Source organism: Pleurodeles waltl, chromosome 8 (assembly GCF_031143425.1).
Source record: "Pleurodeles waltl isolate 20211129_DDA chromosome 8, aPleWal1.hap1.20221129, whole genome shotgun sequence".
NCBI lineage: Eukaryota > Metazoa > Chordata > Amphibia > Caudata > Salamandridae > Pleurodeles > Pleurodeles waltl.
The window spans coordinates 1,413,947,787-1,413,964,718 of NC_090447.1; positions in this window are offsets into that span (position 1 = coordinate 1,413,947,787).

Consider the following 16,932-nt stretch of genomic DNA (forward strand, 5'->3'; position numbering starts at 1 on the left):
GACTCCTATTTCAAAACAACTGATAGAGAACTCAGAACTCTGCTCTGGGATTGGGGCCCGGACAGAGTCACACTACACAAACTCACAAAGTAAACTGTCTACTGAATGGATGTTTACCTGTCTTATTACATGCTTTCAATACTAAGATTTCTTTAAAAAGAAAAAAAACTATATGACCAATTATTTAGTGATTTGTGATTTGATAGTAGGACTAGGTTCGTAGACAAGCAAAATTGCAAAATCCACCCTGACCTAAAATGTGCGAACAATCGCCTCTGAATTTCACATCCTTTCTTTGTGGATATCTTCGAAGCCTGACTGTTTTTTTCAATGCAGTGATTTGAAGAGCAAAGTGTTGCATGTCTCTCTTCTGCCACTTCAGCCTTTCACAGCATCCAAGAGTGGTGTCAGCTGGTTGTCACCCCATTATTGATCCCACTTAATGGAGAATAGTAGCACACAAAATGGGGTTTAATGAGGCTTAGCCACAAAATCATTTATGAGTACAGGAAATAATACTACTGGAGTACTCCTTTATGTACTCTTACATTCCTGTATTCATCAGCTCTAAAATGTCCAACTCCCTATTAGTAAAAGTTCAAAGAATTCACTTTCCTTTCTAGTTGTACTAATTGTAGATGAAATACTCCCATTATATGCTCATTTTTAATGTCCTGGGGCCAATTCACAAAGGCATGTTTGAGTATGTAACACAAGTACTAACAGAGCACTACTTTCCATACTCCAAAATGTGTTTGTTAATAAGGCTCCCATGTGTCCAGGCGTGGACCCCTTGCTCGCATCCCAAGCACCTCAAGTTGAGACTAATGAAGAAGAAATATAAGTTCAGTTCTGGGAGGACCCGGTATGACAGTCTGAGCCGGTCAACATCACAGCTATACAATTTTGTTTTTAGCGTATTATGCATACAGTGCATATATGGTTTTCACTCAGGACCTATTAAACAAGTTACAGCACCATCAAAAAGCATCTGTGCGAAAACACTTCTAAATGAATGGGCTTGGTCATAGGCAACAAGCCTACTGAACACTGCACTGAACACTGCGTTAGTTATTGAAAAGCAAGATGTTTTAGAAGTAAGAAAATCAGAAACAAAGCATAGCCAGCAAACCTATTACCTGCACAAATTGTTCTAGGATATTTCCCCACAGAAGGATATGTGCCTCCCTTGCTTCAATTGTTTCCTCCGACCCCTCCATTACCTTATTAGGTCTCGCCTAGGAAAGCACATAAAGTGTCTGTTGCAAGACCTTTTCTTTCCTTAGAAGAGGCTTAGAGGCCACCCCTTCTTTACCATTGATTGGCGTAATTGTCATTCATTTGTTTGCTTTTAATTTGTCAGCTTCCATAGGTTTCCTTCCTCTATGTATGTTTGTCTCCATCCCCTGGAGTGATCATGGATGCATTATTGTGTTCTTCCAATGCTCTCTTTTTCAGATGTTACTTTTTTCTTTTTGTTTAAAACCTCTATGAGAGTATGTGTGTTTTTCAGCTGTCTTCCTTGTCCGTTTCTCCCTTCCGTGTTCCTCACCTAGCTCCTCCTGCCTACCCTCCTTTGTCCATGTGCTTGCCCCAGCACCCTGCCCAGTCCTCTGTAGTCTCTGTGCTTCCCCAACTCCTCCTGAGCACGCTCTGTTGTCCGTGTGCTCGTATGTTTGCTTCCCCCAGTTTCTCCTGCCCACCCTCCATTTTTTTGTGTACATCCACTAGTCCCTACCCAAAACCTCTGTTGTATGTGTGCTTCCCCAGCCCTTCCCACCCACTCTCCTTTGTCTGTGTGCTTGCCCCCAGACCTTCCTGCTCACTTCTGCTGTCTGTGTGCATGCCCTCAGTCCACCCTCCAGGTGTTTTCCCCTCCCATCCACCCTCTGTTGCCCTTGTGTTTGCCCCTCCTACCCACCCTCCATTGTCTAGATGGTTGTCCCGTGACCTTCCCGCTCATCCTCTGTTGTCCATGTGCTTGCCCCAAGCCTCTCCCGCCACCTTCCATTGTCCATGTGCTCCCCGTCCCTCTGGCCTGTGCCCTCCCCACACACCTGTGTTCTGCACGTCTCCCTCCATGCTGCCTCATCCTCCACCCCACTGCCCCATTTGGAAAGGGAGATGAGGCAACACAGAGGGAGGGTGGGAAGGTGGGAGAGAAGGATGCAGGTGGGGGACAAGAGAGACAAGAGGGGATCCATAGCACTGCCCAACTCATTGTCTGCCCCCAGCCATACTTGACCATGTGCTTGTTTTTTTAACAATGGTGTCTCAATACTTTTGTTTCTATTTTTTTAACCACACCAGTGTGTAGCACCAGTAACTTTAGAGCATTTTGTATGTGAGTACATACTTTGCATGGAGTGACTCAACGCTCACAATGAAGGGGTACATCAAGTTACACTCACATAGAAAAGCATCATAAAAGTCTCATGGGTTAGCCCCGCTCGTATAGAGCTTTGCATTTTTCATGCAAGGAATATGCATGGCGCATAAGAAACTTCACGACTATGCACACCCCAAGTTCTTACTTCCAAAAAAGCCCCCACAAATATGTCTTCAAATGAAATATTTTTTACAGAATGCTGAATGCATCACAATGCAAGAGTTCTGCAAGACTATGTAAACTTGAACTCTGGAAACTATTATGATCGTTAATGGTGACCTAAAACTCTGAAAATTTATGTTTTTCGGCTGTTAGCGACAGTTTTAACAGAGTTTCGACAAGAAAATGATTACGTCATGGTTCATTTATTTCCATCAAAATCGGCAGTATATATACACATATATTTAATGATATTAATACCAAGCACTGGAGGAGCAAATTTATAGTGTAATACACAGCATAGCTTGACCCGGCAATGATTATTACAAAAGAAAATCTGTCCTTTTTCATCAGTAGCCTGGTGTTCTAATAACGTCCAAGTGCCTTATAGAGGTTGTAAAACCTAATTTGTGGTTTACTTCCTACAGACCAGATCCTTGTTCCTATTGTATCCCACTCCTCTGAGTACGAACAGAGGGGGCGATGTGCTTCCTTTCAGTGCCCACAGCGTTAGCTGAGTACTTAACCTCATCATTACATACAGAGTCTCATCATTCCAACATAAAAGCTCTTTTGCAGCAGTATATACTAGAAATCACGCGGTCGGTTACTTCCTAGCCTGAGAGGTGATTTAAGGCAGGGGTAAATGGGCAGTTGTCCAGAGCCCCCACCTTCCATGGGGCCCCTGGGAAAAGGAACTTTCTATCGCGCCTCTTCTATTTATATCTCAGCCTCTCTGGCTACCTCTGCCTTCGAGTCTGTACCTCTGTTCCCAGTGTCATTTGAAGGATTTTTGAGCCCCCCTGCCCCACCCCTGAGAAGACATATTTCAAATGTTTTTGTGAAATCCAGTTTCTGAAAGTCAGTTGCAGGCATCATGCAAGCTTGTGATATTCAAAGTTGTTCCCAACAAGGCTCCCAAAATGCATCTTGAACGGGGCTCCAAAAAGTCTTAAGAAGAAACTACCTAAGGTTGACAGTTGCAATTCACAGGCCTTTTGAATGCTGTATCCTTCACTGGTGCAGAAATGCCAGGCAATTCCTCCACCAAATCCTCAGTAAACTGAAGGGATGCCTGCCAGGTTACCAAAAGCTGCCTCAAAGTTTCTGCTAGAAACCCCTCTGAACCGCTGTGCGACCCCTGTGAAACGCACCTGTAAACTGAGGGGATGTCATGAGGTACTTGCTGCAGTCTCTGTTTTTATGCCAGAAACTCTAAACATTCAGGGACTTGAAACTGCATCCCCATCATTATGAGTGTGGGCCTACAATTCCCAGCATCCTTGGCTCTGCTGACTAAAAATCCAGACGTGACTGAAAGTCACACTCTTGCATGAGGCTGCTGACAACATATCCCACCTGACTGTCTATAATTTAAAAGTAAAGAAGTAACTTCTGCTGGCACTAGGTAGCTATTTAATGCTACTATCACTCTCTTTACCTACAGTCGGGAGAATTAATGCCCAGTCTGCCTTTTTTGTGCATTGTGCAATTTTGTGTGATTCAATCATAGGGGAGATACAGCCCATCCTGTTCTGCCAACCTTAAAAGAGATTAGTTTAGGCTTCCCTTACACATTGTCTGTACAAACACTGTAGGAAAGTGTTCAAATATATTACGTTTTGAAGTTACGAGGCCGCCATAAAGGTTTATATGTTATGCTAGTACATTGTTAATGCAGCTTAAACTAATATTTTGGAATACAACTTTTTTATATTTTATAGTTATACAAGTATTGCACTAATCTACTTATTTCATATCCCCCTGCTATGTTGTAATTTCAATGTTAATGCTTCTTTTATCTCCCTCTTTCCCTCTCTAATATCATAATAAAGAGCCTATTAATTAGGATTTATGGTAGATCAAGACTTACACTCTTTGGTCGTATTTATTCCAGGTACATTATATTGCTGATTATTTATATTGTAAATCTATCCCTAATTCTAATAGCTTTTTCTGCATTGCCAATGGTCGCATTCAAAATATATTGTGACTTTTGGTATATTTCATGCCTCTAATAATGCATTTTGTTGATTGTAACTGCTTCTTTTCGGTTTCTGTACTCATTGGGTTCTCGCTTGCGGTGACGTCTCCATCTTGAACAATCGATTTTTCCTATCTGTGGTGATTACATAATGGCCAATGGACCGTCACTTGAGTCAAAGTTCAGAGTCAATGGTCGTGTTGAGATGGTAATCTAAACTCCGTTGATACTTTTGTTGAAAGGAGGCCACTTCTACTTTAACCTCTAGAAGTACCCTATTTGGGCTGGCAACCCGTTGACTCAAAGCCTCGACTTGTCAGTCAGAGCAAAAAGTGGCAAGAAACAGATGCATATCAGCACGTTTGTCAGTCACGCTGCGCTTTCCTGGTGCTCTGAATCAATGCTGCTTTTGTCCCTGCATCTGCGCGTGCGAAGCTCTTACCACAGAGAAACAGTGCCACCTACTGGTCCGGCTGGTTAATACAGGACATTAATTACAATTTTCCTTCAGCCGTGGGCTCTAATGGCTTGTGTGATTCTCAGGTTGTAAAATAAGAAGCTATTCTACTTTGAGGAATGCGATCTTGTAAGAGCATCATGCTACGCAAGGCACAATCACCTGCATCATTGTTATCACTGCGTGCAGACCCTCTGAACTACATTGCAACTATGAAGACGTTTAACTAAGCTAAATACTAACATCTTGAAGGTTAGAATGTATTTAGTTCCATATTTTAGTGACTGATGCCATGTTATTGTAGAGTAGGGCACCAGGACCCTGGCGACAGTGCCAAGGAGGTCGGGATAGGTAGAGACCTCAAGGGTAGAGGGGGAAGTGAGGGCATACTCACACATGCAACATTGCTATATCAGAGAGAAGATGGAAAAAAGTGTTGTGCCTCCGTGCTGTTTTCTGAGGATCCGTAAGACATGACAACTGACGACGAAGCGGTGGCCCCGACACAACATGTATCAGGTGCCAAGCAGTGGTGTAAGACAAACCTCCCTTTCAGTTGACCAGAGCCCCCTACTTCCTTGCTGCGCGACGCAGATGAGAGACCCCTGACCTTCTGGCTGGAGCTCGCTACCCTGCGCCGACAGCACCACCTTGCAGCGGCACCTCTCCGGGCCATCTCGACCCTTGTGCGCTCCCCCGGCTCTGTTTTTCCCCGCCGCTGCGTCCCTGCGGCCCCGCCCCCCTCCCACCCCAATTCGCTCTCCCTTCCCGCCCGCCTCCCAGCTGCCCCTCCCTCCCACCTCCCCCTCTTAATGGCAGTCGCTGTGCGGCCGCGCCGCTGGCGCGCCTGAGGCGCACCAGAGGCAAGCCCGTCTGCGCCCGGACCGTGCCCAGCGCCAGTCCCCCTGGCCCTACCAGCCAAATTCCCCCCAGACTCCACTACCACCCCCACTCGCTCCTCTCCTTCAACCCCGGAGCCCACCCCAACTGCCTTCAAACCACCCCCTCACACACACAAGGCCCCTTCTCCCGCCGCAACTGCCTATTCTCCTGCTCCACCTCCCCACGCACTTCACACCAACACCAAACACAACATCCTCCACACAACAGCATCCGCACCCACCAACAAACCCCACAACCCACACAATCCCCACGCCATCGCCACCCCTACCCTCAGCAACACCACAAACATCCCCGCTAACACTATCACACATCACAACAACCACACCACCCGCAACCATCTCAGCTGTCTGCTACTTAACACCCGGTCCCTACACAAACATGCCATAGAACTCTGGGACCTCATCACATCACACTCACCTGACATCGTCTTTCTCACAGAAACATGGACAAACCTTACATCCGAGCCAGACATAGCCATAGCCACCCCCGAGGGCTACAAACTCCAACACAAAGACCGCCTGAACAAACCAGGAGGCGGCATCGCCATCCTTCACAGAGACACCATCAAGGTCACCACCAACACCCTCGACACCCTCAACAATGCAGAACACATGCAGTTCCTCATCCACATCAACACCACCACCACCCTCAGAGGCACACTCATATATAGACCCCCAGGACCACCCCCCCCATTCTGTGACACCATCGCTGACACCATCAGCACGCACGCTCTCACCTCCACAGACTACATACTCCTCGGCGACTTCAACTTCCACCTGGAAAACACTCACGACCACAACTCCTCCTCCCTCCTGGACAACCTCACCAACCTGGGACTCAAACAACTGGTCAGTGCCCCCACCCACTCGGCCGGACACACACTCAACGCTATTTTCACCTCAAGCCAACACGTTACCTACACCCACACCACCAAACTCCAATGGACGGATCACCATTGCGTCCACTTCTCCTACAACAATCCACCCACACACCACCACCAACACACCACCCCCTACCGCATGTGGGACAAGATCCCCACTGAGCTCCTGAACTCCCAACTGACACAACCCCCCCCCAACAACACCGACCCCAACACCGCCACACACAACCTCAACAAATGGATCACCACCTGTGCCGACGCCCTCGCGCCCCTCAGAAAAAACACTCCCACCCGCAATATCAAGAACGCCCCATGGTTCACCACTGAACTCCACGAGTCCAAACGCAAATGACGCAAAGCAGAGAAAACTTGGAGACAAGAACCCTCCACCACAAACTTCTCCGCCCTCAAAACCACCACACGCATCCACCACCAACTCATACGCACCGCCAAAAGAGCACGCTACAAGGAACGTATTGACAACACCTCACATAGCAGCAAAGAACTCTTTCCCATCATCAAAGAGCTCTCCAAACCCAAAGCCAGCAACCAAGACCCCACGCACACACAAACCCTCTGCAACTCCCTCTCAAATCACTTCCATCGCAAAATCCTGGACATACACAACAGCTTCACACCACACACAACCCCCACTTGCGCCCTCCACCTACCCAACACTAACCCTCCACACACATCACACAACCTAATCACCACCTGGGCCCCTACCACCAACGAAGAAACTGAAAACACAATGAACTCCATTCACTCTGGCTCCCCCTCCGACCCAGGCCCCCACCGAATATACAACAGGGCCAGCCCCTCCATCGCCCCCATACTCCGAGCCATAATCAACAGCTGATTCGAAACCGCCACCTTCCCAGACCTCTGGAAACACGCGGAAGTCACCGCGCTCCTAAAAAAAACCAAAGCCGACCCGGATGACCTCTCCAACTACAGCCCCATCTCTCTCCTCCCATTCCCAGCCAAAGTCACAGAAAAAATAGTCAACTCCTGCCTATCCCACTTCCTCGAGACAAACCACACACTCGACCCCTCCCAATCTGGGTTCCGCAGGAACCACAGCACAGAAACCGCGCTCATCGCTTGCACTGACGAAATCAGATCCAGAGTCGACATGGGCAAGACCGTAGCACTCATACTCCTGGACCTCTCCGCAGCCTTTGACACTGTCTGCCACCACACACTCTGCACACGTCTTCACGACGCCGGGATCAGACACAAAGCCCTGGACTGGCTCACCTCCTTGTTCACCGACAGAACCCAAAAAGTCTGTCTCCCACCCTTCCAATCACCCACCACCAAAATCACCTGCGGAGTCCCACAAGGCTCCTCCCTCAGCCCCACACTCTTTAACATCTACATGACCCCTCTAGCCAACATCCTCAGACCCCACGGCATCACCATCCTCTCTTACGCTGATGACACACTACTCATCTTCTCCCTCACCCGCAACCCCAACACCGCCAAATCCAACCTACACTACACTCCTTGACACCGCTGCCTGGATGACAGCCAACCACCTTAAACTCCACTCCAACAAAACCGAAATAATCATCTTTGGTCCACACAAAAACACTTGGGACCCCTTGTGGTGGCCCACTACGCTAGGCCCCGCACCTGCCCCCGCAAACCATGCACGCAACCTCGGCATCATCCTGGACTCCTCCCTCTCGATGACCCAACAAATCAACGCCCTCACCTCCTCATGTTTCAACACACTCCGCACACTGAAAAAAACATTCAAGTGGATCCCCACAGAGACCAGAAAGACAGTCACTCACGCACTCATCAGCAGCATGCTAGACTACGGCAACGCCCTCTACACCGGCACCACACAAAAACTCATGCGCAAACTTCAGCGAATCCAGAACTCAGCAGCACGACTCATCCTCGACCTCCCCCGACATGAACACATCTCACCACACCTCAAATCCCTCCACTGGCTCCCCATAGACAAAATGATCACCTTTAAGATCCTCATCCACGCACATAAATCGCTCCATAACACCGGCCCAACCTACCTTAACGAAAGAGTGACCTTCCACACTCCCACACGCCACCTCTGCTCCGCCGACCTCTCACTCGCCACTGTCCCGCGCATCAAACACACCACCACCGGAGGCAGATCTTTCTCCTACCTAGCCCCCAAGGCTTGGAACTCCCTCCCCACCCACCTCCGCAAGACCCAAGACCTCCTGCTCTTCAGGAAGAACCTTAAGACCTGGCTTTACGAACAGTGATCTCCCCTCCCCTCTCGCCCCCCCTCCTTCTCCCCCCAGCGCCTTGAGACCCTCACGGGTGAGTAGCGTGCTCTACAAGTCTTTTTGATTGATTGATTGATTGCTGAAAACCACACACAGCACTAGGACCTGTAGCATTGGCCCTCGTATTTGGGCCAGCCCACCCTGCACTGTTTTGCAGGTGCCGACCCTAGGATACCCCTCATGCGTGGGCCGAATGTAAGTGCCCAGGCAGGACGTATCCCGGGAGATATAAGTGAGGCGCGAAGGTGCCAAAAATTAGTTACGTACGGGATTATCTGACAGTGAGCAACGATAATAAATACGGTGCTAAAACCGACTAAACGCCTCAGAGTCGTTGTTGCTGCCGCCACTACAGACACTACAGGACCCAACCGTACCAGGCGGTGCACAACCCAGAAGCCCACGCCGCCAGTGTCTGATGCGCTTCAGGGACACATTGAGTGAGCGACCTGCTTGCAAGGCCTGCACGTGGCCTGGTCACGTAGCAGAAGAACGGGGAAGAGCACAAAAGAAACATGCAAACCTTTTTTTGGTAACCATGCACTCTACAAATTACGTATAATACTAATACTAATAATACTAACAATAATAATATAGACGTCCAGAAAAGATGAGATAACCAGTTTAAAAGGAAAGACGGTCTCAAGGAAATAAATAAAGACAGGAAGTCAAGGCCTCCAAATGCTGGGATGTTGCTCACAGGCCCTTGTGAGAAACAAGAGAGGTGGACATTTTGGATAGGGCAGAGTCGCACTATACACTTGAGAAACCAAGGAAAAAAGGAGAGAGAAAATCCGGGAACACAAAAGAACAGAGCCAAAGATAGCACAACTTAACAAAGGGTAAAGAAAGAAAGCAAGGAAGAAACATCGGGAAAGCAGATCGGAGACGCATACGCCCAAAGTTCAGCAAGCCAGCTCTATCATGAGACAGGAAGACTAAGGCCCTCATTCTGACATTGGCGGGCGGCGGAGGCCGCCCGCCAAAGTCCCGCCGTCAGGTTACCGTTCCGCGGTCGAAAGACCGCGGCGGTAATTCTGACTTTCCCGCTGGGCTGGCGGGCGGTCTCCTTCAGACCGCCAGCCAGCCCAGCGGGAAAGAGGCTTCCACGATGAAGCCGGCTCGGAATCGAGCCGGCGGAGTGGAAGCTGTGCGACGGGTGCAGTTGCACCCGTCGCGTATTTCACTGTCTGCGCAGCAGACAGTGAAATACATGTAGGGGCCCTCTTACGAGGGCCCCTGCAATGCCCATGCCAGTGGCATGGGCACTGCAGGGGCCCCCAGGGGCCCCGCGACCCCCCCTACCGCCATCCGGATCTCGGCGGTCCGACCGCCGGGATCTGGATGGCGGTAGGGGGGGTCAGAATCCCCGCGGCGGTGCAGCAAGCTGCGCCGCCGCGGAGGATTCAATGGGGCCGCGGTACACTGGCGGGACCCCGCCAGTGGTGCCGGTCCGACCGCGGCTTTACCGCCGCGGTCGGAATCCCCATTGGAGCACCGCCGGCTTGTCGGCGGTGCTCCCGCGGTCCTCCGCCCTGGCGGTCAAAGACCGCCAGGGTCAGAATGAGGGCCTAAGTCCGATGCTGCAGTTTTTCTGAAGCCTCCTCTGCACTAGGAGAGACAGAAGATCCAAGGATAATTAAATACTTGCAAAATCTAGCAAGAACGTACTCAAGAAACTCCCAAAGGAAGAGGTAGTCATATATCAGAAAGTGAAAGACACTTTTGCCCAAAAAAATCAACCCGACAACCAACAAGGACTTTGATGGATACACATTCAACAAGGCAAGACGCCAACTGGGAGAAACAATGGATGACTTTGCGGGACGACTGGAGAAACTCTTCAAATACTGTGGATTCAAGTGAATTTAAAGATGAGTAGGTCATGAGCATAATTATAATCGATGGATGCCAGTCCGAATCATTCCGAAAGTGTATGCTGAAGAAAAGGACAAGGCAGTGGCAGCTCCTCCACTATGGCGGAGGAGCGTCGCCCCTGTTAGCAGCAGCATCTGCAAACCTTTTACTACAAAATGATAATAAACGATGTTTATTATAGTTTTGTAGCAAAAGGGGCGGGGCTTTGGGGATGAGGGGAGTGCACTATGCACTCCCCTCATTCTGCATGTATGTTTGCCTGGCCATCTTGGGCCGGCCAAACACACATGCACACTGTGCTCTCTCCAGCCTGGCACTGTGTTGCCTGGCTGGAGAGAGCAGGCACAGGCTCCCAGTCTGCCTGTGAGCACCCTGGCTGGGCGCTCCCAGCCAATCCTAAGGCTGCTTTGAGCATCATCAGGATTAGCCCGCGGGACAGGCTGGGAGCCTGTGCCTGCAGTCTGCAGGAGAGGAGCGGCGTGACGGTGGCAACGGTGGCAACAGCGAGTGAAAGCCCGCACGTGCCACGCCTCCGCGCCCCTTGAAAGCATAGCAAACTGCTCCAGGGACAAGGTGCAGGCCATGGCACGAGCAGAAGAACGAGCCAAAAGACAAGCAAAAAACATGGAAGTGAAGAGAAACACTAGTCAGCGTCCGGCTGATCAGTGCCAGTGCTACGGACTGCCCTACCCATTTGAAGGTTAAAGCCCAGCCAAGGGGTAGCCATTTCAAAACCGTTCATCGTGGACATGACAGTTGAGGGAAGATATCTCACCAAAGAGTCACTGGAAACCAGGAAGATACACACAAGCACTGCTGCAAGTTGAAAGACAAGGAGAAGCACCATATTCAAGCCATCGAGGTCAAGGCCAGCCAGTGACCCTCCACATCATCGTCCAGTGGTAAGCCACATCATTGTCTAATGAGAGTGCTTAGGACGGATACCTCCTACTGATGTCCTCTAACGAACCAGGAACTCAACCCACCGCTGTCAGCCTCTGGATGGGAAACCACAAAGTGTAATTCATAGTAGAGAGTAGCATGTCGGTGAACGTGATAGGAACATGACCACAGGCATACACTGGAAGCACACATATAAGCTAGTCAAGGCCCATTTTAAGATCTACATGTGAGCAAGAATGCAGCCACTGAGGTGCACAGGCAAATTCACCAATGACCTTCAGGCCTCAAGGAAAGGAAGCTGTCATCGAAATCTACGTGTTAAAAAAAACAAGCACTGGCATCTGGCTTCCCCTGCCTCACTACAGCAATCCTGGGAATTCTCGCAGTCCACCATGCTACGGAGAAGATACACCAGGTGAAAAAGAGAGGGTCAGAAAGCATATGTCCAGCAAACCATCACCTAATATCATTCATCCTCAACAGCGGAGCATCAATCAATGTAACATGCATAGAAAGATTCAGAGAAATGAAGCCAAACCCAAATCTGAAGTCAACAGATGTTCAGATCTAGACAAGGGCTGCTTTCAAGCCACTGTAAAGTCTTGGATCATTCAGAGCAACCCTACAACACAAGACAACTACCACAAAACAGCCTTAGATGTGCTACAAAATAAAACGCCAGGCGCATGCCTTCTCAGTTTCACCACAGCAGCCGAAATAGGAATGATATTGGTCAACTACCACCTACAGGTTCAGCTGGTGGTCACACAAAAATTCACAACACTGTTCAATGAACTAGGGAAAATGAAAGACTTCTGAGTCAAAATGCACATAAATGAGGCATTTTGCCGGTCCTGCAAGGACATAGATAAGTGTTATTTCACCTCCAAGAAGCTGTCTAAAAAGAATTAGAAACCCTCTGAAACTGGACATCATTGAAATCTCCAAACGGGAGATCCGATGGGATGATGGTATTAATGTCCAAAAAGGACATTAGTGGAGACGTCTGTATCTGCGTCAACATGCGTGACTTGAAAAAAGCAATTGAATGGTAATGACACACTGGCCCACACATCTCCAAAGTGATGATACTAGTAAAAAGAGTGAAACTCTTCTAAAAATTTGACCTAAAGAAACGGAACCACCAAATAGAAATGGAGGAAGGATGTGTCTGCATCACTACATTTTACACACACTCTGGATTCTTCTGCTACATGCGGCTAAACTGTGCCATATCTTCAGCGGACAAGATTTTCCAGGTCATTTCTCGAACCATACAACCAGTGATGAATGCATGTAAATATAGGAATGTCATACTAGTGTTTGGAGCAACAACAGAAGCACATGATGCAGCCCTATATTGAATATGCCAAGTTTATGTGGAAGCATGCCTTGCAGTCAACACTGGTAAATGTGATGTCAGCAGATCCCGAAAGTCAAGACACTCATCACCACAAGATGTAGGTATGCTGAGATCCTTCCTAACTATGGACGAATAAGGTGCCAGGTATATCAAAGACTATGCACACCCCTCAGATTCCTGATGAAACAAAATGCAGACTTTAAATGCTCAAATGAGTTAGGAGCAGAGCTTCTGAAGCATCACAACAGCGATAAAGAAGGCAGCAGTCTTGTCATATTCTGAGGCAAAACTGAACACAGAGGTGACAGTGGACACCAGTCCAGTGGGGCTGTGAGCCATAATGGGCAATATGCAGAATACCGAAAATTACCTCAACAGGTGATAGCATATGGCAGCAGGAGTCTTTTCAGACACTGAAAGGGCCTACTCACAGCCTGAAAAAGAGAGCCTAGCACTTAATTCCATGTGTTCCTCTATTGCAAAAGATTCACCAATTCTTGTTTATGGACTTTGGCAACCGCAAACCGAAAATGCCCCCAATAATCGAAAAGTGGGGGGGTATCTCTGTAAGAATACCATACCAAGACCATCCACAAGCTGGAAAAATAACAAAACCCAGCTGATTATTTCTCCCAATAGTCACTAAAGACAGCAAAAATCAACCCCCATCCCTTGCTGAAGAGTACATCCAATTTATAGTCTGCAGAAGCATACCCACAGATCTATCACCCCAAGTGATAACAGAAACAAAAGAAGACGGGACTTGTAGATCATCAGGTACCTGATCAAGGCACAAAAGTTGAGGCAAGTCAGGAATAGGGAGGTGATCCATAATAAATCAGAGCGTTCCACAACATTCAGACAGAGCTGACTGGAGGGAATATAGGGTTCATACTGAGGGTTTCCCACATTGTCATCCCCTAGAGCCCACAGTCGCAAGCAATCAAGCTCCCATACAAGGGACACCACAGAATAGTGGCCATTAAAAGAGCCATACGAGAGAAGCTATGGTCCCCAAAATGAGAGCTCAAGGTGGAAAAGAGCTGTAGACATATCACATATGCCAGTGCATCTCTACAACAGCAAGACCACTACCACTAACATTATTGGAACTACTGGAGAACACATGGGAAATAGTCACCATTGACTCCATTGAGATCCAGATGCTATATAACATCTTAACTGCATGGGGCTCCCAAAGAGCCCGATATTGGACAATGGCCCACCCTTCACCAGCAGAGAACTCAATGACTTTATAGCCCAATTGAGCATTAAGAACCAAAAGACAACACCAATATGGCCCCAGACCAATGGGATAGTAGAAAAGATCATGGGCAGTCTGAAGAGGACCATGCAACAAGTTACCGAAGAGGGAGCAGCATTTGGAAAAGCAGTGTGCCAGGTCCTATGTGCCTACTGGACCGCAAAACACTCAACAACAAGAGTGCCCAACCACCCTCATATTTGACAAACCAATTCAGACCAAACTTCTGGGTTCAGATCGAGCAGAAACAGAAAAGAAAGTTGGATATGCTCTATAACATGGAGCCGTTGAAAGTGACTGAGAGACAAGGCACCATAGTCACAGAAACCCAACCCAGAAAGTTCTCCCCCAGGCACATCCTTTGTGTTCAGCCCAGGCCACTTCACACCTCATCAAGGCTGCCCATCTTTGGAATGCCCTTCCCTTGGAGCTCCGCTATGAATCTTCGGAGCGACTCTTCAGGAAAAAGCTTAAAACTATTCTTTTCCGTAATTAACCTTTGTTCCCCTACCTGCCCGTGATCTTCGTTGCTTCAGCGCTGGGATGCCCTTGGGTAACTATGCGCTCTATAAATTCTAAAAACTAAACTAAACTAAAACTCGAGTTTGCGTCCTTGCCCTGCTTAATACTTCAGATATCACATCACTTGTGACATGTTCTAGGACCACCTTGATAACATCACTGTAACATCTGAAATTACATCATTGATGACAACATTGTGCATGGCTAATCTGCTCATTTCATGTTACCCATATGTAGTTTTTTTTAAATATATTTATTTGTTGTTGGGTGTTGCAGTCCTAACTAGGGCCCCTAACAACTGTTGACAAAGTTGGTGGCTGTGGGGGAGGCCCATGGGCCCCCTGACCCGGCCAGCCCCCTGCCAGAACCCATCCAGGGTGCTGAGGGAGCTGGCAATCTCTTTTTATTTTAAGTGGGTACCCCGGTCCTTTTTAAATTCTTTTTTTCAGGACAGTGGACTGAGTCCATGAGTCCAAAACTGGCTGCTCCAACATTTTTCTGCCAAATTTAGTGTAATTCTGTTCAACCATTTCTTTCTGTATTGCTACAGAAAATTGCACAGGGAAAACGTGTCTTGGGACTGCCTGTTTTTTTGGCCCCCACATGGTGGATCACCCTGAAACTTTCTAGGAGGGAGCTGAATTTGATAAACATCTCTTTGGAATGTTTCATGAAGATTAGTCAATCGGCTCCAAAGTTATTAGCAAATAAAAAAATCCCTTTCCTATGGAAACATGATCCTAATAATAACTAGCCATTGGCAATTGTCACTGGGTAATCTGTGTTTGTGTATGTGTATATATATATATATATATATATATATATATATATATATATAAATGTGTGTGTATATATATATATATACAGTATATATATGTGTGTGTGTGTATATTTATTTAAATATAATAATCATCAGTTGTTACCACAAAAATGTGTGGTAAAGTACCACAATGTAATACAACATTGTAAAGGTCAACGCATTTTATTATATGTGTGGTAAAGAAATGCATAGTAACAACTGATATATATTCTGCACTAATTTGGCTTCTGACATACACCTCTAGTAACATTTGTTTGTATGTTGATTCAGGGGAAAGAGTTACACTTCTAGTAACATTTGTGTGTATGTTGATTCAGGGGAAAGTATGATGGGAACCTAAAAATGTATATCTCTGCCAGGTTTTGAATGTTTCTATTGTGGGTCCTTCTCTCTGTAAGTTATTGCAAAGGCTCAAGGACACTTGCCTGCTTGCTCCACTTCAGATAGTAAGCTGGGATACCTCTATTGCCTGTGGCCAAGAAAAATCTACCAGTTTTTACCAAGATTGCTCCCCAACTTAACAATACTAAGGAGACAGGATCTTCACCGTAGACAACCAACATCATGGAAAAATGGAAAGAAGACATGTTTTCAACACTCAGTAGGAAACATATTGCAAACGTCATTATGTCTGACATGGACCAACACAGTAAGGACTTCAGGAAAGTTTCACAAATGCCTCCCCTTACAAACTTGTATAATTGAGTCTGACAAAAAATGGAGCTGAGTTTGGCAGTGTAATTTGTATTGACAACCAGGTATAAGCCACTCTATAGTCCCTAGTAGACAAACACAATTAGAAATATGTAAATGGAGCCTGGGTCCTGACAAGCATCAAATCAAAATCAAATCAGAAACATTTGTAGAGCGTGCAGCCCACTCAATTGAATGTCCTGGTGCTGACATGTCAGAGTGATGAAAGGATCAACAAGGTAAACTTAAAACACTTCATAAAAAATCCAAGGGGCATATTTATACTCTGTTTGCACCAAATCAGTGTAATTTTTATTTTTACTCTAATTCGGTGCAAAACTAACTCCATATTTATACTTTGGTGCTAGACCCCTCTAGCGCCAAATTTATGGAGTTAAAGTCATTTTTTGAAAGCGGAGACCTACCTTGCCT